The sequence below is a fragment of the Oncorhynchus mykiss genome, chromosome 15 (assembly GCF_057628025.1).
Source record: "Oncorhynchus mykiss isolate SJ-2025 chromosome 15, ASM5762802v1, whole genome shotgun sequence".
In the NCBI taxonomy this organism is placed as follows: domain Eukaryota; kingdom Metazoa; phylum Chordata; class Actinopteri; order Salmoniformes; family Salmonidae; genus Oncorhynchus; species Oncorhynchus mykiss.
This window is the reverse complement of record NC_143036.1, coordinates 32,974,848-32,999,765: the sequence shown is the minus strand read 5'-3', so window position 1 is coordinate 32,999,765 and position 24,918 is coordinate 32,974,848. Positions and strand designations below refer to the sequence as shown.

General features: G+C 40.8%; 1 protein-coding gene across 1 annotated transcript in view; it reads right to left on the bottom strand.

The window, feature by feature from the left end:
• The window catches only part of LOC110490011 (E3 ubiquitin-protein ligase RNF152), a 116,353-nt gene extending 93,147 nt beyond the window's left edge, over positions 1-23,206 (bottom strand). Inside the window, exon 1 of the mRNA XM_021563088.3 lies at positions 22,881-23,206. The gene's annotated coding sequence lies outside the window, so the exon portion shown is untranslated. The remainder of the gene's footprint in view (positions 1-22,880) is intronic.
• Positions 23,207-24,918: the final 1,712 nt, after the last annotated feature.

The window sequence follows — 24,918 nt, the reverse complement described above, 5'->3', positions numbered from 1 at the left end:
ATTTCTCAGATCAGCTTCAGTCAGCGAAAGCAACCTGGTCGTCCTCAGCTGCGAGAGCCTTCCTGGATGGCTTGGTATTGTCTGCCTCGAAGCGAGCATATAATGTGTTAAGCTTGTCTGGAAGGGAGGCTTCGGGGGTCACCTCACAGCTAGATTTGCCTTTGTAGTACATGATAGTCTGTGGTCCTTGCCACATGCGTCACGAGTATGAGTTGTTGAACATCGATTCAAGTTTTCTTTGTGTCCGGAATGGATTTCGGAGCTTGCCTTGTACAGGTCGTGTGCCACCGAGTCATCTGGGTTCGCTCTGCTGACATTGAATGCTGCAGTATGGGCTCTCAGCATGGTACAGATTTCTCTGTATGGAAAATGGAAGAGCCATCTGGTTTTATAGCAAGCCATGTCTCTGTAAAAACAAAGACATAGCATTACCTGATGTTCCTCTGCGAATGAAGCCCTCCTTGGAGTTCAAAGTTTATTTTCCAGTGATTGGACATTAGCCATCAGGATACTAGGAAGAGGAGTCCGTATAGCCCGTCTTTTCAGACTAGCTGAAATATATACAGTGCCTTGCGAAAGTATTCGGACCCCCTTGAACTTTGCGACCTTTTGCCACATTTCAGGCTTCAAACATAAAGATATAAAACTGTATTTTTTTGTGAAGAATCAACAACAAGTGGGACACAATCATGAAGTGGAATGACATTTATTGGATATTTCAAACTTTCTTAACAAATCAAAAACTGAAAAATTGGGCATGCAAAATTATTCAGCCCCTTTACTTTCAGTGCAGCAAACTCTCTCCAGAAGTTCAGTGAGGATCTCTGAATGATCCAATGTTGACCTAAATGACTAATGATGATAAATACAATCCACCTGTGTGTAATCAAGTCTCCGTATAAATGCACCTGCACTGTGATAGTCTCAGAGGTCCGTTAAAAGTGCAGAGAGCATCATGAAGAACAAGGAACACACCAGGCAGGTCCGAGATACTGTTGTGAAGAAGTTTAAAGCCGGATTTGGATACAAAAATATTTCCCAAGCTTTAAACATCCCAAGGAGCACTGTGCAAGCGATAATATTGAAATGGAAGGAGTATCAGACCACTGCAAATCTACCAAGACCTGGCCGTCCCTCTAAACTTTCAGCTCATACAAGGAGAAGACTGATCAGAGATGCAGCCAAGAGGCCCATGATCACTCTGGATGAACTGCAGAGATCTACAGCTGAGGTGGGAGACTCTGTCCATAGGACAACAATCAGTCGTATATTGCACAAATCTGGCCTTTATGGAAGAGTGGCAAGAAGAAAGCCATTTCTTAAAGATATCCATAAAAAGTGTTGTTTAAAGTTTGCCACAAGCCACCTGGGAGACACACCAAACATGTGGAAGAAGGTGCTCTGGTCAGATGAAACCAAAATTGAACTTTTTGGCAACAATGCAAAACGTTATGTTTGGCGTAAAAGCAACACAGCAAGGCACTGTAGTTTGTATAGGGTTAGACATTCACAGCTCAGGGATATTACACTGCAACTATCAATGTTACTGTGACAGCCATTCATCGCAATCTGTATGTTTCTCTCTCAAATTCAAATTGCTTTATTTGCCTGAAAAACATTGAGTTAATATTGCCAAAGCATCAATGTTACAACTGAATTGACCCAACACATGACACAATAGAGGCTGGTGAGGGTAAGATGGCTAATAGTAGTGGCTGGAATGAAATTAATTGAACAGTATCAAACCGTGCCATTCATTCATCACATTTCATAGTACACTACCTACTAACGTACGTACACAAATCAACAAGGTCTGTTCAGAACAAAACAAAATGTAACAGAAGACCACCTGTGCTGTGAAGCCATGGTGTGCACTGACAACAACTGTTAGTGTGGTAATGCTTTCTTTCACCTTTCAATGTTGTGAAGGGTTAGCTACAGCACACAGTACAACAAAATAACCACTACCACCGCTGCAGATGCTAAAATAATCACTGCCACCATGGCAGATGCTACCTCTCTACCTTACCTCTGTTTTAGTAGCACGCTGGAAGCAGAGTAAATTAATTTGATCTGACAACAATGGACGCATTTGCTGTTGCCCACTGCGTCCCAAATTGCACCCTATTCCCCATGTAGTGATCTACTTTTTATCAGCTCCAAATGGGTTCCCATAGCGCTCTGGTCAAAAGTAGAGCACTATGTAGGGAATATGGTGCCATTTGGAACGCAGACCAAGTTTACAATACATCCAGGAAGCTAGAAATAACAGTAATAATTAACAAGAAGATGTCTTAAACAAGAACAACTTAGAGATGGTGATTGATTACATTTGGAGACATTGCAGCAAAACTAGTAGGTGAGAAAGAAAGAAAAACAGTATTTATTAAATACCGGAGCTCAAGAAAGGCCTCGGAAATGCATTTAATACTGTCATTAAGGATAAGTTAGTGGGTGAGTACATCCAAAATGGCAACCTATTTCCCTATACAGTGCACTACGTTTTTTTGTCCAAACACCCGCTTCGAGGGCATTGTGTTCTATACAAAGGGTTGCCAACATATTCAAAGAATGATTGACATTGTAATTAAAAACGTTATTGATTAATTTATTCATACAATTTTATCCTTCCACAAGATATAGTCCCGACAAAAATATAGGGTCGCTTGAGACAAGACCCAGTCATTTTGTTCTGTATCTATGGACGTGTTCTAAATGTTGCATTGCCATACTGACTGGCAATGTTCTTATTCCTTGCATGCTACTGTAGTTAGCCAACTACAGCTAATTAACAGTCACGTCAAAAAGTAACGCCAGAATAACAGCAAAGTAGCTTCATTTGCATTTTTTTAAAGCTGTTTTCTAGTGACATTTATTTGGGTACATCCATAACAATGAGCTAATGAGGCGCAATTTTGCCTGTCATCGAAAATGTGCTCACTCATAAGGACATTGTTGTTCAGAGGAGCTATCAAATAATGCAACTGCAGTAACACAGTCACTTCAAACTAAGCTGGAAAGACTGCATATTAGCTGCATTTCGTTAAACCTTTTTTCAATTGATATTTGTGGAATATATCCATAAAAAAAAGCCAGCTAATTCATGATTTCGACTGGCTGAGAAACGCTGCCTGCCTGTCTGTCTCCGACTCCCGACACGTTCATTAGTAGGGGACAGCAGGAGATCGAATTTGAATATTGAAACAATGTTGCAAATGTCAGAGACCAACAGCAATATTTATACAAATCTCCACTGTTGAAAACAAAATGTTGGTCTAAAATAAATGTGAGATAATGTTTAGATGCTTTTTATAGTGTTTATAAGTTACCTGGCTGGGCTGATGAGACAGTGGATTGCGAAGTCAGATGGAACAGAGTAAATAGGCATTGTAGATTTAGCCGGTAGCAACTTGTGGAATAGAAACCGGATGGAATGTGGTTTCAACCAATCAGCATTCAGGATTAGACTCACCCGTTGTATAAATAGGGAGCCATTTGGGACATAGTCGGTGTATCAATATGCCTATTGTTTGTATGCATGGAAAGCTCATTTGAGAGTATGTGGACACCCCTTCAAATTAGTGGATTCGGCTATTTCAGCCACACCCGTTGCTGACAAGTGCATAAAATCGAGCACACCGCCATGCAATCTCCATAGACAAACATTGGCAGTAGAATGGCCTTACTGAGGAGCTCAGTGACTATAAACCTGGCACTGTCATAGGATACCCCCTTTCTGTATAGGGACCACGACTCCATCTGGCTCCTACCATCCTATAGGAAGAAACTCAATCAGGATGTACCTGTGACTAGAACCATTCAATGATCGTCTGACCAATCGGAATCCACACTTCAAGATTGTTTTGATCACACGGACTGGGAAATGTTCAGGGCAGCCTCAGAGAATAACATCGATCATTGGCCATGCACGCCCCAAACTCAATCATCAAGTTTGCAGACAACAACAGTAGTGGGGTTGATTACCAACAACGAGACAGCCTACAGGGAGGAGGTGAGGGCACTTGGAGTGTGGTGTCAGGAAAACAACGTCTCACTCAACGTCAACAAAGCAAAGGAGATGATCGTGGACTTCAGGAAACAGCAGAGGGAGCATCCCCCTATACACATCGAAGGGACAGTAGGTGTAAAGTTTTAAGTTCCTTGGATACACAGACAAACTGAAATGGTCCACCCACACAGACAGTGTGGTGAAGAAGGCGCAACTGTATCACACTGCCTGGTATGGCAACTGCAAGGCTCTCCAGAGGGCTATGCGGTCTGCACAGCGCATCACCGGGGACAAACTACCTGCCCTCCAGGACACCTACAGCACCCGATGTCACAGGAAAAAGGCCAAAAAGATCATCCAAGGACAACAACCACCCGAGCCACTACCTGTTCACCCCGCTACCATCCAGAAGGCGAGGTCAGTACAGGTGCATCAAATCTGGAACCGAGAGACTGAAAAACAGCTTCTATCTCAAGGCATTGACGCTACCCATCACAGTACCGTCATCAGCAACGGCTGAATAGCATAGCGCCACAGTCAAATAATATTACTAAAAAATATTCATATTCATGAAATCACAAGTGCAATATTGCAAAACACAGCTTAGCCTTTTGTTAATCCACCTGTCGTCTCAGATTTTGAAATTATGCTTTACAGCGAAAGCAATCCAACGTTTGTGTAAGTTTATCGATAGCATAACATAACATTATGTACACTAAGCATTAAGTAGCTATATCACGAAAATCAGGAAAGCAATCAAAAAAGTTGTTTACCTTTGATGATATTCTGATGTTTTCACTCACGAGACTCCCAGTTACACAACAGATGTTCCTTTTGTTCCATAAAGATTATTTTTATACCCAAAATACCGACGTTTGTTTGTGGCGTTATGTTCCGAAATCCAAATAATCCAAATAATATCCATAATGTCCATAGAAACATGTCAAACGTTTTTATTAATCAATCCTCAAGTTGTTTTTAAAATATATATTCGATAATATATCATCCGAGTGTGTAGCTTTTTCAATAACAGCGGGAGAAACAATGGCCGCTTTACTCGCAAAACTCATTCTGAGAGCCCCCACCCATCCACTTACGCAATGTGATCCTTCACGCTCATTTTTCAAAATAAAAGCCTGAAACTACGTCTAAAGACTGTTGACACCTCAGGGAAGCCATAGAAAAAGGAATCTAGTTGATCTCCCTTTAAATGGAGGATAGGCATGCATAGGAACACAGAGGTTTCAAAATAAGAGGCACTTCCTGATTGGATTTTCCTCAGGCTTTCGCCTGCAATATCAGTTATGTTACACTCACAGACAATATTTTTACAGTTTTGGAAACTTTAGAGTGTTTTCTATCCTAATCTGACAATTATATGCATATTCTAGTTTCTGGGGCTGAGAAATAGGCGGTTTCAAACGGGTATGTTTTTTAGCCAAATTCAAAAATACTGCTCCCTAAATGGAAAAGGTTAAACAGCAATTAGCCACTTTTTATAATGTTTACATATCTTACAGTACATACATATAAGATGAGTAATGTATCTCATACCATCTATTGCCTCTTTCCTTAAGCATGTCGGCCATCGCTCAGCCATATATTTATAAGTACATATACTTATTCCATCCCTTTAGATTTGTGTGTATTGGGTAGTTGTTGGGGAATTGTTAGATATTACATTGTCGGAACTAGAAACACAAGCATTTCGCTACACTCGCATTAATATCTGCTAAACATGTATATGTTACCAGTAAAATTTGATTTGATTCTAATAAGTCCGTTTCTCAAAATTCTAAGCTACTATAGCTTCCAAAGTTAACCTCACTAGGGTAGGGGGCACTATTTTCACCTCCAGGTGAAAGGCGTGCCCAAAGTAAACTGCTCGTTTCTCGGGCCCAGAAGCTAGGATACGCATATAATTGGTAGATTTGGATAGAAAACACTCTAACGTTTCCAAAACTGTTAAAATAATGTCTGTGATTTTAACAGAACTGATATGGTAGGTTGAAAACCTGAGAAAAATCCATCCAGAAAGTGCGATTTTTTATGTTTGTAGTTTTTCATTGACTGCCAATACAGATTCCAATGACTTCACTTCCTATGGCTTCCACTAGATGTCAACCATCGTTAGAAATTGTTTCAGGCTTGTATTTTGAAAAATGAGGGAGTTAGACCACTCTGAATGAGTGGTCTGGGAAAATCCCCAGAGTTGTTTCCTGCGCACGACCGAGAGTGCGCCTTTCTTGTTTTCCTTTTATATTTACGAAGCTATTGTCCGGTTGAAATATTATGAATTATTACGACTAAAAACCCCCGGAGGATTGATTATAAACATTGTTTGACATGTTTCTACGAACTTTACTGATACTTTTCGGATTTTTCGTCTGCTGTTGTGACTGCCTTTGAGCCTGTGGATTACTGAACAAAACGTGCCAACAAAACTGAGGTTTTTGGATATAAACAGGGACTTTATCGAACAAAACAAAACATTTATTAAGTAAATAGGAGTCTTGTGAGTGCAACCATATGAAGATCAAAGGTAAGTGATTAATTTTATCGTGATTCATTTTACTTTTGTAACTCCTCTACTTGGCTGGTAAATGTTTGTAATGATTTCTCAGCTGGGCACTGTTCTCAGAATGTTATGCTTTCACCGTAAAGCCTTTTTGAAATCTGACACAGCGGTTGGATTAACAAGAAGTTAATATTTAAGCCGATGTATAACACTTGTATGTTTTATGAATTTTTCTAATGAGTATTTCTCTTTTGGAATTTGGTGCTCTGCAATTTCACTGGATGTTGGCCAGGTGGGACGCTAGCGTCCCACAGACCCTAGAGGAATTAACTGTAAGTGCTGTTATTGTGAAGTGCAAACATCTAGGAGCAACAACGGCTCAGCAGCGAAGTGCTGTGCCACACAAGCTCACAGAACAGGACCACCGAGTGCTAAAGCGCACAGCGCTTAAAAATCGTCTGTCCTCGGTTGCAATACTCACTACCGAGTTTCAAACTGCCTCTGGAAGCAACGTAAGCACAAGAACTGTTCATCGGGAGCTTCATGAAATGGGTTTCCATGGCCAAGCAGCTGCACACAAGCATAAAAACACCATGCACAATGCTAAGCGTCGGCTGGAGTGGTGTAACTGGCCTGCACATCAACCCCATTAATTGTCTGTAGAGCTCTGAGACAGGCACAGATCTGTGGAAAGATACCTAAACAATGTACAGTGCCTTGCGAAAGTATTCGGCCCCCTTGAACTTTGCGACCTTTTGCCACATTTCAGTCTTCAAACATAAAGATATAAAACTGCATTTTTTTGTGAAGAATCAACAACAAGTGGGACACAATCATGAAGTGGAACGACATTTAAAGGATATTTCAAACTTTTTTAACAAATCAAAAACTGAAAAATTGGGCGTGCAAAATTATTCAGCCCCTTTACTTTCAGTGCAGCAGACTCTCTCCAGAAGTTCAGTGAGGATCTCTGAATGATCCAATGTTGACCTAAATGACTAATGATGATAAATACAATCCACCTGTGTGTAATCAAGTCTCCGTATAAAAGGGGGTAAAATTCTTCAAAATAAAAAAAAATAAAAAATACAAATGGAAGAAGTTCGGAACTAAGCTCTGACATCAACTCCATTGAACACCTTTGGGATGATTTGGAACGCAGACTATGAACCAGGCCTAATCACCCAACACCAGTGCCCGACTTCACGAATGCTCTTAGCTGAATAGAAGCAAATCCCCGCAGCAATGTTCCAACATCTAGTGGAAAGCCTTCCCAAAAGAGTGGAGTCTGTATAGCAGCATAGGGGGGACCAACTCCATATTGATGCCCATGATTTTGGAATGAGATGTTCGACGAGTAGGTGTCCACATCATTTGTCATATAGCGTATCAACAAATTGGCAAGGGCACTAGATCGTCTCCACAGATTCTGTCAGACCTGTGCCCTGACAGTAAATCTCAGTAAGACAAAAATAATGGTGTTCCAAAAAAAGATCTTGTTGCCAGGACCACAAATAAAAATTCCATATAGACACCATTGCCTTAGAATACACAAAAACTATACATACCTTGGCCTAAATATCAGCGTCACAGGTAACTTCCACAAAGCTGTTTACGGTCTTAGAGACAAGGCAAGAAGGGCCTTCTACGCCATCAAAAGGAACATCATTCGACATACCATTTGAATCTGGCAAAAAATAATTGAATTAGTTATAGAACCCATTACCAATTATGGTTGTGAAGTCTGGGGTCCACTCACCAACCAAGAATTCACAAAATGGGACAAACACCAAATTGAGACATCAGCAGAAATATCCTCCAAGTAAAACATAAAACACCGAATAATGCATGCATGGCAGAAATAGGCGAATAACCGCTAATTATCCAAATCCAGAAGAGTCGTTAAAATTCTATAACCACCTAAAAGGAAGCGATTCCCAAACCTTCTATAGCAAAGCCATCACCTACACAGAGATGAACCTGGAAAAGAGTCCCCTAAGCAAGCTGGTCCTGGGGCTCTGTACACAAACAGACCACAGAGGCCCAGGACAGCAACAAAATTAGACCCAATCAAATCATGAGAAAATAAAAAGATAATTACTTGACACATTGGAAAGAATATATATACTGTATATATATATATATATATATATATATATATATATATATATATATATATATATATATATATATATATATATATATATATATATATATATATATATATTTATTTATTTTAATAGAAAGCTATTTGGCCATAAACAGATAGTACACAGTGGCAGAATACCTGACCGCTGTGACTGACCCAAAATTAAGGAAATCTTTGACTATGTATAGACTCAGGGAGTATAGCATTGCTATTGAGAGACCACCCTAGGCAGACCTGGCTCTTAAGAGAAGACAGGCTATGTGCACACTCTCCCACAAAATGAGGTGGAAACTGAGCTGCACTTCCTAACCTCCTGCCAAATATATGACCATATTAGACACATATTTCCCTCAGATTACATAGACCCACAACGAATTTTAAAACAAATCCAATTTTGATAAACTCCCATATCTATTGGGTGAAATACCAGTGTGCCATCACAGCAGCCACATTTGTGACCAGTTGCCACAAGACAACCAGTGAAGAACAAATACCATTGTAAATACAACCCATATTTACAGTGTTCCACATTTTGTTACATTGCAGCTTTATTTGAAAATTGATTAAATAAAATATTTTCCTCTTCAATCTACACACAATACCCCATAATGACAAAGGGAAAACAGGTTTTCAGAAATAAAAAAAAACGTATTCACGTAAGTATTCAGACCCTTTGCTATGAGATTCAAAATTGAGCTCAGGTGATTCCTGTTTTCATTCATCATCCTTGAGATGTTTCTACAACTTGGAGTCCTTCTGTGGTAAATTAAATTTATTGATTGAACATGATTCAATTTATTGGGCATGATTTGGAAAAGGCATACACTTGTCTATTTAATGTCCCACAGTTGACAGTGAACGTCAGAGCATAAAGGTCTAAATTAATTGTCTGTTGAGCTCTGAGACAGGCACAGATCTGTGGAGAGGTACCAACAAAATGTATGCAGCATTGAGGGTCGCCAAGAACACTGTGGCCTCCATCAATCTTAAATAGAAAAAATGTGGAACCACAAAAGACTCTAACTAGAGCTGGCCGACCACAATCGGTGGAGCAATGAGCAATCGGTGGAGAAGGGCCTTGATCGGGGAGGTGACCAAGAACCTGATGGCCACTCTGACAGTGCTCCAGAGTTCCTCTGTGGAGATAGGAATATCTTCCAGAAGGACAAGCATCTGCAACACTCCACAAATCAGGCCTGGTAGAGTGGCCAGCCGGAAGCCACTCCTCAGTAAAAGACACATGACAGCCCACTTGGAGTTTGCAAAAAGGCACCTAAAAACTCTCAGACCTACGGTGAAGCAGGTTGGTGGCAGCAGCATGCTGTGGGGATGTTTTTCAGCGGCAGGGACCAGTAGACTTGTGATGATCGAGGGAAGGATGAAGGGAGAAAAGTACAGAGAGATCCTTGATGAAAACCTGCTCCAGAGTGCTCAGGACCAAACACTGGGGCAAAAGTTCACCTCCCAACAGGACAAGGACCCTAAGCACACAGCCAAGACAATAAAGGAGTGGCATCGGGACAAGATTCTGAATGTCCTTGAGCGGCCCAGCCAGAGCCCGGACTTGAAGCCGATCGAACATCCCTGGAGAGACTTTGAAATAGCTGTGCAGCGACGCTGCCCATCCAACCTGAGAGAGCTTGAGAGGATCTGCATAGAAGAATGGGAAAAACTTCCCAAATACAGGTGTGCCCAAGAAAACTTGAGGCTGTAATTGCTGCCAAAGGTGCTTCAAAGTAGGGTTTGAATACATATGTAAATGTGTCATGTTTCTTTTTTTCATTTGCAAAAATGCTGTCATTATGAGGTATTGTGTGTAGATTGATTAATATAATTTTTTTGTATACATTTTAGAATAAGTGTCACAGCCTGACCATGTTTTGCTTTGTATGTTTCAATGTTTTGGTTGGTCAGGGTGTGAGCTGAGTGGGCATTCTGTTACATGTCTAGTTTGTCTAGTTCTATGTTTGGCCTGATATGGTTCTCAATCAGAGGCAGGTGTTCGTCATTGTCTCTGATTGGGAACCATATTTAGGTAGCCTGTTTGGTGTTGGGTTTTGTGGGTGATTGTCCTTAGTGTCTTGATGTCCTTGTTTTGTGTTAGTTTACACAAGTATAGGCTGTTTCGGTTTTCGTTACGTTTATTGTTTTGTAGTGTTTGTATTTAGATTCGTGTTTGCTTCAGTTTAATAAACATGGATCGCAATCTACACGCCACATTTTGGTCCGACTCTCCTTCACATACAGAAAACCGTGACAATAAGGCTGTAACAAAAAAAAGTAAAGTGTTCTGAATACTTTTCAAATGCACTGTATGTTCTTTTAATTTTATTTTGTACTTTAACTCTTTACACATTGTTACAACACTGTATAATATGACATTTGAAATGTCTATTCCTTTGTACATTTTGTGAGTGTAATGTTTACTGTTGTCACGTGTGCTCCCTCTCCTGCAGGTCATCAGGCTGCTCATTATGGCGCACACCTGTCCCCATCATTACACAAACCTGTGTGGCAGACTCACCTGGACTCCATCACTTCCCTGATTACCTTCCCTATATATGTCACTCCCTTTGGGTCCTTCCCCAGGAGTTATTATTTCTGTGTCATGTCTGTGCGTTGTTCTTGTTTCTAATTATGTTGTGTTTATTTTTTTAAACACACACTCACTGAACTTGCTTCCCGACTCTCATCGCACTAGTTACAACTGTACATTTTTATTGTTTATCATATATTTTACTTGCATTGGCAATATAAGCATATGTTTTCCATGCCAATAAAGCAGAGAGACAGAGACAGACGCAGAGAGAGACAGGAGGGATATATAAAGATTGAGAGAGAGAGAGTGTGTGAGAGTGAGAGAGGAGGGATATAGGAAGAGTTAGAGATTGTGAGAGCGAGAGAAAGAATGGATATAGGAAGATAGAAAGAAAGGATATAGGAAGAGAGAGCATGCAAGAGTGAGAGAGAGCGCTTGCGCAAGGCAATGGTGTGCTTTAGGACCATACGAATGCCTCCGAGCAGTCGGGTAGGCTGTTTCAAGTATTTATCCAACCTGATAAAAAGCGAATATAATAATAATAATTATGTCCCCCCCACTTCTAAAACCAAAGTTTAGGCCCTGCCCCAACTAATTCATCTAGTGCAGGATTAGGTCGCTTTCTAGTGATAATGAAAGTACAAAAAAAGATCATTACAATTTTGTCTACAACTAAATTCAAGTCCAAATTCAAGTCTCCGATTTAAAGCACTTCAAACCCAAGAGCTGAGCCCAGAAACAAGCCCTCTCAGTCAGCTGGTGTTGGACCTAACCAACCAAGCTGACACCAGAACTGCTTCAAAAGAAAGAATTCAAATAAACAAAATCATTAACCAATTAAAGGACTCATATTTACAACAATATTTACAACGATTAACAAAACAAAATCCCAAAGCCGACTAAATTACTATCTGGCCCCAACAGAGAATATGAATTGGCCGATTATCTCTACACTGACATAGATACGAAGCAGAGACAGATCCTTACCAAGTACAGGCTGAGTGACCACCAACTGGCAATAGAAACTGGCAGACTGAAAAAAACATGGCTACCCAAAGAGGAAGGTGTATGTGGTCACTACACGAGAGGGGAGGTAGAAACAGAGATGCACTTTCTCCTTTACTGTGAGAAATATTTGTCACCAAGACATGAATTATTCACAGAAACTACTACATTTATTCCACATTTCTAAAAATACTCATGGGTCGAAGGAGCAACGGCTCCTCTTCCAACCAAATATGTATTTGCCTTTCCATAGGCTGAGGGACACTGAATAATAACATCGGCATAGTAAGCAGTAACATAATAATTATTAGTATTATTGTTATTACTATTAGTATTATTATTATTATTATGATTGTTATTCCAAATAGTAGTGGTATGGGTAGTAGGGGTGATGGTAAAAATAGCAGTTGAATGATGATGATGATGATGATGGTAGTAGTAGTAGTAATAGTGATGATGATGACTGTAGTTGTAGTACTGATGTAATGTTGAGGATAACAGTTAAGTTAGTTGTAGTTTCATTTTTCATGTTTAGCCTTTTATATTTATTAAATTTCTACTATTGACTGTTACTGTTATTTGTATTATTTTAGTATTATAATTCTTCATTATTTTTTACAATGTATATTGTATACAGTTTTCCTTTGGCAATATTGACGCAATGTTTTTCATGCCAATAAAGCAGCTTGAATTTGAGAAGACGTGAGAGAGAGAAAGAGTGAAGACTTGATCTGTCTGCACTTCAGCCCAATCCTTATGTAATGGGGCTCTGTTGCTTGATTAACAGTATACTGTATCTCCCTCACTCACTGGGATTCATCTTGTGTCCTCTGTCTCACAAACACGCATTTCTGCCCTCAACAACGCTAACAAGAACGTGATGGTGCAGGTGGAGGCATTTCAAGCTGAGGAGTGAGGTTACCAATACAACTCGTTGATACATGTACAAAATATTACAGAATGGGAGAGGGAGGGAGCATTATTTTGCACATTTCTGTCAAGTCAGTCAATGCCACAGGAATCTCTCAATCACATCCCAAGACTAACAGCACAAGTAAGAGTCCATGAACAACTAGAAAAAAACTAAGATGTGCATCTGTGAATCTGAGCCCACTGAAAGTGGTTAACATGGTGCCATTGCCCCCAGCAGAACTGAGTCAATATGGTAAAAATCCTGACACAAATGAGAGGGTCTTCACACTTTTATTTTTGCTAAAAGTCTCTTCGGGAACACATAATGCAATGTAAATTTATGAACTTGTCACGTCTTGACCGCTACCTACAGAGGTAGCACATGACACTCGTGTGACAATTGCTCCCCTCTAAGCAGGGCAGTGTAAACAGAAATATCTTGTTGAGCCAGCACTCTTACAGCAAATGTTTTTATAGCAATTTGCTTTTACTTCATATGATGCAGGGCTCGACATTAAAGCTTGTCCGCCTGCCCAGGGCAAGTAAAAATAATTGCCGGACAAGCAGATTATAGATTAAGGGATTAAGTTGTTTGAAAGGACATGTAAAAAAACATTATGCAAAAATCCCAATATCAGATAATTAGGCTACTCCGATCAGAATTGTATCAAAGGTCATCTACACTTGACATTACATGCGACTTCTGCTATCATTGAAAAGACGGGTCAAGACGCACAAAAGCCGCTTTGTGGTCCGATTGTGTTTGAAGAGTCCTCCTCAGTCTGGACGCAATCCGGCTACCAAAATCGCATAGTGGGCAATGTCATCAGCATTCCTCCCACAAGTCTCCAGAAAACATGTATTTTGTGCCCTAGAGGCACCTTTTCATTATAACGTTGGAGGAAATAAATTTCTAGAGTGTGGGGAACGTGTTTGCCCGGCCTCATAAATGCTAGCCAGCTAGCTAATATTTTGAAATAAATTACGAGAGACTTATTTGCAATCCCTTTAGTGTTGCTTGCTAACGTGATGGCTAGCTACAGAGGTTAGCTGGCTACTTAGCTACAGTAGTTAGCTACTGCCATCAGTTGTTATGGTATTATCATATGCTGCCTATTCCACAGTTTGTAGACTGCATACTGGCACTTGAATATAGATCGGGAATGGACACAACATGGACATGGTGGACACATTTAAATATACATGTAGATTCATGACGTGTTCGGAAGTCCATGATCAGATCTCCATTATCACAATACAGAAATATATGAACTGTCAAGTCTAGACACGGCCAAAGTGTCCTTCGGATACGATGTGTTATGCACTTACCTCCCAATCTCTGCAGAGTGCACTGGAGTATAATTGTAGGCCTGCATTGACAAATCTCACAGCACATAGGAGTATAATTATTGATGGCTTTCATTGACAGGCACGAGCGGTCTTTCAATCATGCAGTCGCAAGATGCGTTTTTGAGATCAAAGTGAACCTAGCTGCCTGTGTACATTTGTTGATATTCATTGCTAGTTCATGAGTTATTTGCCCAGTTGCAGTATAGCTCACCTGCATGTGTGCCAATGGGCCATTGCCAGAGGAGAGAGAGAGCGAGCAGGCACAATAATGATAAAGCCTAAAACAGACTAACGAGTTAGCCAATTCAAAACATAGTGTAGTTTGGATGGTTAACTATTTAGCTATTAGCATGTATTAATGTCCTTGTCATGTCTGATGTCCTAAAATAACTTTCCACTGGCACTCATGTAAACTATAACCACAAATGGCCGACAAACAGTTGATACAGGTGTGCAGTTGATGAAACCAATGCTGCATACTCCAGTTGTAAAACAGTCTCTCAAGTGCTCAAAATTGGTTAGGATTCTCCTCTATTCAATAGTGGCTATGTAATTCTGACAAAGTAATACAAACAAATATATATTAGAATAGCCTAATTGACAAGTAGCCTAATGCCTATACTGTCAATATCTCCCTGGCCGGAACACTGAATATTCAAGACTTAAATATAGATAAACATCTTCGTTAGCTACCTCGCCCACGTTAGCCACTTGATCCCTGGTTCATTGTCAGCGCGGCATAGACTAAGATGCAGTACAATAGAATACAGTATATACACATATGAGATGGGTAATGCAAAATATGTAAACATTATTAAAGTGACTAGTGTTGCATTATTAAATTGGCCAGTGATTTCAAGTCTATGTATATAGGGCCACTTCCTCTAATGTGCTAGTGAATGCAATTTAACAGTCTTATGGTCTCTCGGTGCCAGCTTTGATGCACCTGTACTGACCTTGCCTTCTGGATGATAGCAGGGTGAAAAGGCAGTGGCTCGGGTGGTTGTTGTCCCTGATCCTTTTGGCCTACCTGTCACATCGGGCACTGTAGGTGTCCTGGAGGGCAGGTAGTTTGCACCCGGTGATGCGTTGTGCAGACCACACCACCCTCTTGAGAGCCCTGCGTTTGCGGGCGTGTAGTTGCTGTACCGGGAGGTTGAAGAGGTGCTGTTGCACCTTCTTCATCACACTATTTGTGTGGGTGGACCATTTCAGTTTGTCAGTGATGTGTACGCCGAAGTACTTGAAGCTTTCCACCATCTCCACTGCGGTCCAGTCGATGTGGATGAGGGGGTGCTCCCTCTACTGTTTCCTTAAGTCCACAATCAGCTCCTTTGTTTTGTTGACGTTGAGTGAGGTAATTGTCCTGGCACCACACACCCCGGGCCCTCACCTCCTCCCTGTAGGCTGTCTTGTCATTGTTGGTAATCAGGCCTACTACTGTTGTGTCGTCTGCAAACTTGATGATTGAGTTAGAGGCGTGCATGGCCATGCGGTCATAAGTGAACAGAGAGTATAGGAGGGGCTGAGCACACACCCTTGTGGGGCACCACTGTTGAGAATCAGCGAAGTGGAGGTGTTGTTTCCTACTTTCGCCACCTGGGGGGCGGCCCGTCAGGACGTCCAGGACCCAGTTGCACAGGGCGGGGTTCAGACCCAGGGCCTCAAGCTTAATGATGAGCTACTATGGAATACTATGTTGTTGAATACAGAGCTATAGTCAATGAACAGCATTCTTCCATAGGTATTCTTCTTGTAAAGATGGGATATGGCAGTGCTATTGTGATTGCATCGTCTGTGGATCTATTGAGGCGGTAAGCAAATTTAAGTGGGTCTAGGGTGTCAGGTAAGGTAGAGGTGATATGAGCCTTGACTAGCCACTCAAAGTACTTCATGATTTAGTTCAGTTACCTTTGCTTTATTGGGTACAGGAACAATGGTGGCCATCTTGAAAAATGTGGGGACAGCAGACTGGGATAGGGAGAGATTGAATATGTCCGTAAACACTCCAGCCAGCTGGTCTGTGCATGCTCTGAGGATGCGGCTAGGGATGCCTTCTGGGTCGGCAGCAGTGACCGTGTTATTAACACGCTTAAATGTCTTACTCGAGTCGGCCACCGAGGAGGTGAGCTCACAGTCCATGGTAGCGGGCCGCGTCGGGGGAACTGTGTTATCCTCAAAGCGGGCGAAGAAGGTGTTGGTGTCCGCGACGTGGATGGTTTTCCCCAAGTGCATTTCTCAAAGCCACAATGGAATGAGATATAATACAGGGATCAGAGACCAGCAGCCTTCCATTGTCAATACCAGTGATAATAATTAAATGTATTTTGTGAAGTGGTTCCTTGCATCCAAAAGACCATTTTCAGTCACCTTTTTGGCCCACGGTGTACAGACCATTCATTTTAGGGGGACAATTGACTTGAGCTTTCAGACCAAAAAAATAAATTGTCAGTCTTACTTGTCCAAAGGACAAAGTTAATGTCCAGCCCTGTAATGACTTCCATGATATTGATAAAATTAAGCCTGGTTTGTTCTAAGGTAACTTTAATACTGTAGCCAGTGTAAGCCTAAGAGCTCTCCTTTCCAGCTATGGTTCAGCTGAACATTAGCATTAAGCTACAGCAACAACATTTATGTGAGGATGCAGAAATTATTTTCTTTAGCTAGCTAACGTTACCTAGTTGTGTAGCCTATATTATAGTATGAATGACACTGTATGCAAACAGTGTCATTCATTTGGGGGGGTAAACGTTACTAGATCATTAAGCATAGAGTTAGTTAGCTAGCTAGCAGTATTTAGCTGTGTATTGTTTGCTAATTTAATGTGTACGGATGAGAAAATATACCCTTTAATTGTCTGCACATGCTTGTGAATTGTTGCATTATTAACCATTGTAACATGTTTTAGAAGAAAAGTTGATAGGATTGTTAAATAGTTTGTTCTTACTGTGGCTTAGTGGCTACTGTGATATTTACAGTCAATTTGAGCTGTGGACCAAGAATGTGATGTTGCCGGCTACAACGAAAGGTAAGGCAAGGAGGTAATATGAATTGAAAAGTAGAAATCTGTTTCGCCACTCCGCTCCTCAGAGACTGTCCTTCATCTCAGAATAGGGCCTTAGCCTGGATTTAGCACAGACCTCTCCCAACAGATGGGACACAATTAGCCATCTGACTTCAGCCAGACGCGTGGAGCGTAGCGCCAAGATGCAAATGGAGGGAAGAGAGGAGAAAAGGAGGAGGAGAGGTACTGAGAAAGCCATCTTGGGAAAGGAGAAATTAATGAAGGGGACAGTGGAGGTGGTGGAGCAGTTTTGAAAAATGGGACAGGGAGAGAGAGAGAGAGGTAGAGATAGAGAGAGGGAGGGGGAGAGACCTAGAGACACAGAGGGGGGAGAGATCGAGAGAGGGGGGGGGGAATAGAGAGAGGGGGGAGAGACCGAGAGACACAGAGAGAGAGGGAGATATGAAGAGAGGGAGAGGGGTGGTGAGAAAGAGAGTGTTGGGTAGAAAGTCTGTATTAAGAACAGGAGGAGGAGAGAAAGGGAGGAAGGTTCCCAGGAGATGTTAGACAAACACCTGAAGGGTGTGAATATAGAAGGATGTATGAAAGAGATGATAAAAGCCATGGCATTGAATATTTCTCTATTTATTCCTAAGAATATCCAACTGTAAAATCAACAGAGGCATATTCATTCTGAAACCTAAATTTAATTGGTATTCTTTGTCATATGTCCTCCCACCAACGCATTGATTAAATAAGACTGGGTGTCAATCACTGCTCTATTTATATACTGGAGAAATGTGTATTTTTTTTATTTTGTTTTAATACTCCCACTGACATCACACCTCAGCTACTGTGTATGCAAAAATATCGACCAAAGTGCCATGCCCACCTTTGTGAACCTAAAATGATGCAGACCTCCAGCATTCTTACCTTCCAGCCTTTTAATTTGTATTGGAAAATACTTGTCAACACAGTTAAGAAACCTAACTATCCAATGGATGGTATCCATATATTTATCTAAAGAAAGTAGGGGTTTGGGAACAACGGGCAAAGTGGACACCTCCAACTCAGTAAACTGCTGAGGGATGGGGCTAAAGAAATGTTGAAACTGAAAATCTCCCCCCAAATGTTGTATCTCTGCTATGCGTGATTCTCTAAAACATCCGGTTTTGAAAACAATATCTTGTTTTGCTATCCTTGTCATTTCTGATTATGCTTACAAGTCAATGCCATCAATGGTTCTTATTTACAGATTGTATTAGTATCCTTTACTGTTAAAACAGGCTTTCAAATATTCAGTATTATCTTATCAAAGCTCTTTGCCACCGACCCCATTCATATACGCTAACTACCTTAAGCCGAGGGGACTTTTGTTAAGAGCCCCGACGCTCAATCTGCAAGTGAACACGCTTTGCTTGCCATACGGTATTGGAAGCATAATGTCCTTATCTTTCATATCAGCAAGAAATCATTTTCAAAAAAATAAAAGGTTAAATTACTACACACCTTTATATGGTTAGTGTTCCCACACGGCCATATCTCCATTTTACAGCGCCTGTTTACGGAAGACAGAGGCGACCACCTGTGCTAATTAGTTATCTAGCATGCTCCGAACACCTGTGTGTAACAGAAGAAGGTCGCCAGAAATGTGTGCTAACTGAAAAATACTGTTGCCTGCAACTGTGATAAAGCCGGATAAAAGTGTACAGTAAGTCTATATTTTGCATTTGTGAAATGATCAATTCAAATGTTATTTGTCACATGCTTAATAAACAACAGGTGTAGACTAACAGTGAAATGCAGAGGAAAAAAATAGAAGAAATAGAAACATTTAAAAAGGAATAAATAAACAAAAAGTAAAAATAACTTGGCTATATACACGAGGTACCAGTACCAAGCCGATATGCAGGGGTACTAGGTAATTGAGGTAAATATGTACATATACAGAAGTCGGAAGTTTACATACGCTTAGGTTGGAGTAATTAAAGCTTGTTTCTCAACCACTCCACAAATGTCTTGTTAATTAACAAACTATAGTTTTGGCAAGTCGGTTAGGACATCAAATTTGTGCATGACACTAGTCATTTTTCCAACAATTGTTAACAGACAGATGATTTCACTTATAATTCATTGTATTACAATTCCAGTGGGTCAAAAGTTTACATACACAAAGTTGACTGTGCCTTTAAAGAGCTTGGAATACACCAGAAAATTATGTCATGACTTTGGAAGCTTCTGATAGGCTAATTGACATCATGAGTCAATTGGAGGTGTACCTGTGGATGTATTTCAAGGCCTACCTTCAAACTTAGTGCCTCTTTGCTTGACATCATGGGAAAAACAAAAGAAATCAGCCAAGACCTCGTAAAAAGAATTGTGGACCTTCACAAGTCTGGTTCATCCTTGGGAGCAATTTCCAAATGCCTGAAGGTACCACGTTTACCTATACAAAGAACAGTACGCAAGTATAAACACCATGGGACCACGCAGCCATCATACCACTCAGGAAGGAGATGCATTCTGTCTCTTAGAGATTAATGTGCTTTTGTGCGAACAACAGCAAAGGACCTTGTGAAGATGCTGGAGGAAACAGGTACAACAGTATCTGTATCCACAGTCAAACGAGTCTTGTATCGACATAACCTGAAACGCTCCTCAGCAAGGAAGAAGCCACTGCTCCAAAACCGCAATAAAAAAAGCCTGACAACAGTTTGGAACTGCACATGGAGACAAAGATCATACTTTTTGGAGAAATGTCCTCTGATCTGGTGAAGCAAAATAGAACTGTTTGGCCATAATGACCATCATTATGTTTGGAGGATAAAGGGGAACGCTTGCAAGCCGAAGAACACCATTCCAACCGTGAAGCACGGGGGTGGCAGCATCATGTTGTGAGGGTGCTTTGCTGCAGGAGGGACTGATGCACTTCACAAAAAGATGGCATCATGAGTTCGGGAAATTTTGTGGATATATTGAAGCAACATCTCAAGACATCAGTCAGGAAGTTAAAGCTTGGTCGCAAATGGGTCATCCAAATGGACAATGACCCCAAGCATACTTCCAAAGTTGTGGCAAAATGGCTTAAGGACAACAAAGTCAAGGAATTGGAGTGGCCATCACAAAGCCCTGACCTCAATCCTACAGACATTTTGTGGGCAGAACTGAAAAAGTGTGTGCGAGCAAGGAGGCCAACAAATCTGACTCAGTTACACCAGCTCTGTCAGGAGGAATGGGCCAAAACGTTTGACCCAAGTTAAACAATTTAAAGGCAATGCTACCAAATACTAATTGAGTGTATGTAAACTTCTGACCCGCTGGGAATGTGATGAAAGAAATAAAAGCTGAAATAAATCATTCTCTCTACTATGAGTTTTGGTAAACTTAATGACTTTTGGTAAACTTGCCAACATTCCTAAAGAGACATTATTGGGCTATTTGCCCCCCAAAAAACTAGATAGAATTAAGAAACATTTACATGTTGAAAGGGTCAATATCATACATCCACCATCAATGCCTGAATTGCTGTCTACAGAATAAGCTCTTTATCTAGCCTGATTAATCAGGCTGTAATACACAATTAAGGCTTTAAGTCCCTCTGCGTCCAAATCACTAAGGACTTAAATTGGTCCACACACAAATGCACAGTCGTGAAGGTGCAACAGCACCTCTTCGCCCTCAGGAGTTGGATAGGTTTGGCATGGGTCTTCAAATCCTCAAAAAGTTATACAGCTGCACCACTGAGAGCATAACTGGATGCATCATTGCTTGGTATGGCAACAGCACTGCCCTCGATCGCATGGTACTACAGAGGGTGGTGCAGACAGGCCAGTATATCACTGGGACGGAGCTCTCTGCCATCCAGCACCTGTATATCAGATGGTGTGAAAGGATGGCCTGGAAAATTGTTAATGACTCCAGCCACCCAAGCCATAGCCTGTTCTTTCTGCTTCAACTCAGCAAGCAGTACCGGTGCATCAAGTCTGACACCAACGGGCTCCGTAACAGCTTCTATCTCCAAGCCATAAGTCTGCAAAATAGCAACCAAATGGCTACATGCACTGAGTTGTTCTTTGTATTTGTTTTTTACACTGTCTCTATACACTCAAGCACACTGACACTCCAACACACACACACACACACACACACACACACCATTTTCTCACACATTTATAATGACTCTGCACACATATGCTGCTGTTACTCTATTTATCATAAATCCTGATGCCTAGTGATCAGGATAGTGGTATTGGAACTGACCCTGTACTGTATATAGCTTCTTACTTTCTCATGTTCTTATTTATTATTTTGATATATTGTGTGTTCTTGTTCTACCTTATGTTATATTTAGTACTACATTGATATGAAATACTGCATTGTTAGGTTTAGATCTTGCAAGGAAGGCATTTCACTGTACATGTACACATAACATTAAAACTTGAATAAATTGGTATATACAGCAATATTCGGATTTCACTGTCATGGCATGCTTGGTTCAATAGCTATTGACGAGAGAAAACTAAATATCTAATATAAAACTAATTTAACCTAGGTGCCAAAACGAACTACATACCTACAGGCTCTCTATAATGTTGGGTAAACAAATACATTTTCCTGTAGATATTTTGTCTCAAATTTCGAGCAGCTGAAGGACATACCGCACAGACAACCAGTAGAGTAAGTTTACATTTAATTGTATTCAACATTCTGGCTTGTAAGGAACATTTACATGAATTTGCAGGCATTCGTTTCAGGCTGTAGATATATACCAATTAATTGTGTATTACAGCCTGATTAAATCAGACTAGGCCCTACTCTATATCCTAGGCCTACAAGCAATAGGCAAATCATGCGATGGACTGGAGACAATGCAAAACCTTCCTATTATGTCATGGTCTGTCTATCTTTCTCTGTTCTCTCTCCTATCAGGGAGCAGAGTGGGCTCTGAAGTCAAATAGAAGCAACTACAAAAAGACTGTAACACAGTTTCTACATAACACTATTAACAGGGTAGACATTTTGAAATACCAATTAGCTTTCTAAAAAAACGTGATATATTGGAATTTTGACCTCCCCATCAATGCATTGCATGATACACTTATTTGTCAACCAAACTGAAGCTTGATGTGTAGGCTAAATTATTTTAAAATATAAAAGGGGCAATCAATGTGTTATTGCAGCAATCAGTGTCATAACACATGTTTAACGTTTCCTGTAACATTATTATCAGAGAAAGGATAAAGCACCAAGCTAACGAGGGTAGCAAGCTGCAGACAGTGTATGTTACTGAACATTTGTAGCCTTATCCAATAAATAAGTTTATATTGTTTAGACAACTCAAACAATAAAGCCTACCATACAATATGCACGTCAACAATATCAAATCAATCTCACCTTATATATCCGCTGTGTGTCATCTATACTGAAAGTACAGCAGCAATCCACATTCGGCTTCAGTGTCTGTTTGATATGTTATGTCTGTACCTGGATTGTCTCTGCCGCACGAGTATAGACTACACTGGATAGACAGCGATTTAAAAAATGCTGGCTTCGCCTTGATGTAGTTTGAGTGGGCTACTTCACGGAGTGGTTGTTTACAGTGTGCCTGTTCCTACCAACCAAACGAAGACCCTCCCTCCGCGCTCTCTCACCCTTGATATATCAGCCTCCGCACAGATGGATACGCCCTCTAATATTAATTCTCCTCTATTATGAAGACCGTTCTGTTTAACTGCTAGGTATTGTGAAACAATTCAATTTGAGTTTAGCACTTTCGATGTGTAGAGAGAGCCACCTTGTGTGACACAATGTAGGTGATCCGTTGCGTAGTCAAGTAGGGGAAAGTTGTCTTTTTATTAATGGTCTTCACGTTTGTCAGTTTCATGTTTACACTGAATTTCTTTATTCACTGAATTTCTACGACCTGTCCATTACATCAGTGATCCTTACAAAAAAACAGATGCATTTCAGTGATCATATGTGATTTAAAGTGATAACATGTGAAGCAACATGTGACATGTAAGCACATGAGTACATGATCTCACATTAAATGAATGTGAAATAAATGTGACAACATGGGGATGCAAAATGTCAACATGTGAGAACATGAAACTACACATGACATGTGAAAACACGATCTCATGTGAAATAAATGTGACAACATGAGGAATGTGATACTGTACCATAACACTATACATGTGACAACATTTGAGCACATGTGAAAACTGAGATATCAAATGTAATTTAGAATACTTTACTTAAAAAGGTATGACAGACATTAATTAAAATGTCAAGTCATGGTCCCCTCCAGATTTTATCTAGTTACATTATTGTTCCAGGGATGTCCCAAGGACTTTTTTAGGACATTCTCAGAACACTGTATGATGGTAAATCTACAAGTCGTTTCCGTATTTTTACAGCTAAATTAAGGTGTTAATGTTAGTATGCTGATTACGTGGGAGTCAACCTCACTATTAGTTGCTAGCTACCTGAAGTTCATGCTGCGCCTCCAGGTCTATGGACATAATGGAGATTGTCTAGACATTTATTACCAAGGATACATTTCTGCGCTTTGCCTAAAGTTGCAGTAAAAATAAAGTAAATACACTATATATAGAAAATGATGTGAACACCTCTTGAAATTAGAGGATTTGTCTATGTCAGCTACACCTGTTGCTGACAGGTGTATAAAATTGAGCACACAGCCATAGAATCTAGAATCATAGACAAACATTGGCAGTAGAATGGCCTTACTGAAGAGCTCCTTGACTTTCAACGTGGCACTGTCATGGGATGCCACCTTTCCAACAAGTCAGTTTGGCAAATTTCTGCCCTGCTAGAGCTGTCCCGTTCAACTGTAAGTGCTGTAATTGTGAAGTGGAAACGTCTAGGAACAACAACGGCTCAAACGCGAACCGATCGGCCACAGAAGCTCACACAATGGGACTGCCTAGTGCTGAAGCGCATAGCGCGGAAAAACATCTGTCCTCAGATGCAACACTCAAAACCGAGTTCCAAACTGCCTCTGGAAGCAACTCCGAACTGAGTCTGGAAGCAACATCAGCACAAGAACGGTTTGTCAGCAGCTTCATGAAATGGGTTTCCATGGCCGAGCAGCCGCACCATGCGCAATGCCAAGCGTCGGCTGGAATGGTGTAAAGCTCACCGCCATTGGACTCTGGGTCAGTGGAAACGTGTTCTCTGGAGTGATGAATCACGCTTCACCATCTGACAGTCTGACGGATGAATCTGAGTTTGGCGGATGCCAGGAGAACACTACCTGCCCCAATGCATAGTGCCAGCGCTAAAGTTTGGTGGAGGAGGAATAATTGTCTCTGGCAAATTTTCAGGGTTCTGACTCGGCCCTTTAGTTCCAGTGAAGGGAAATCTTAACGCTACAGCATACAATGACATTCTAGATGATTCTCTGCTT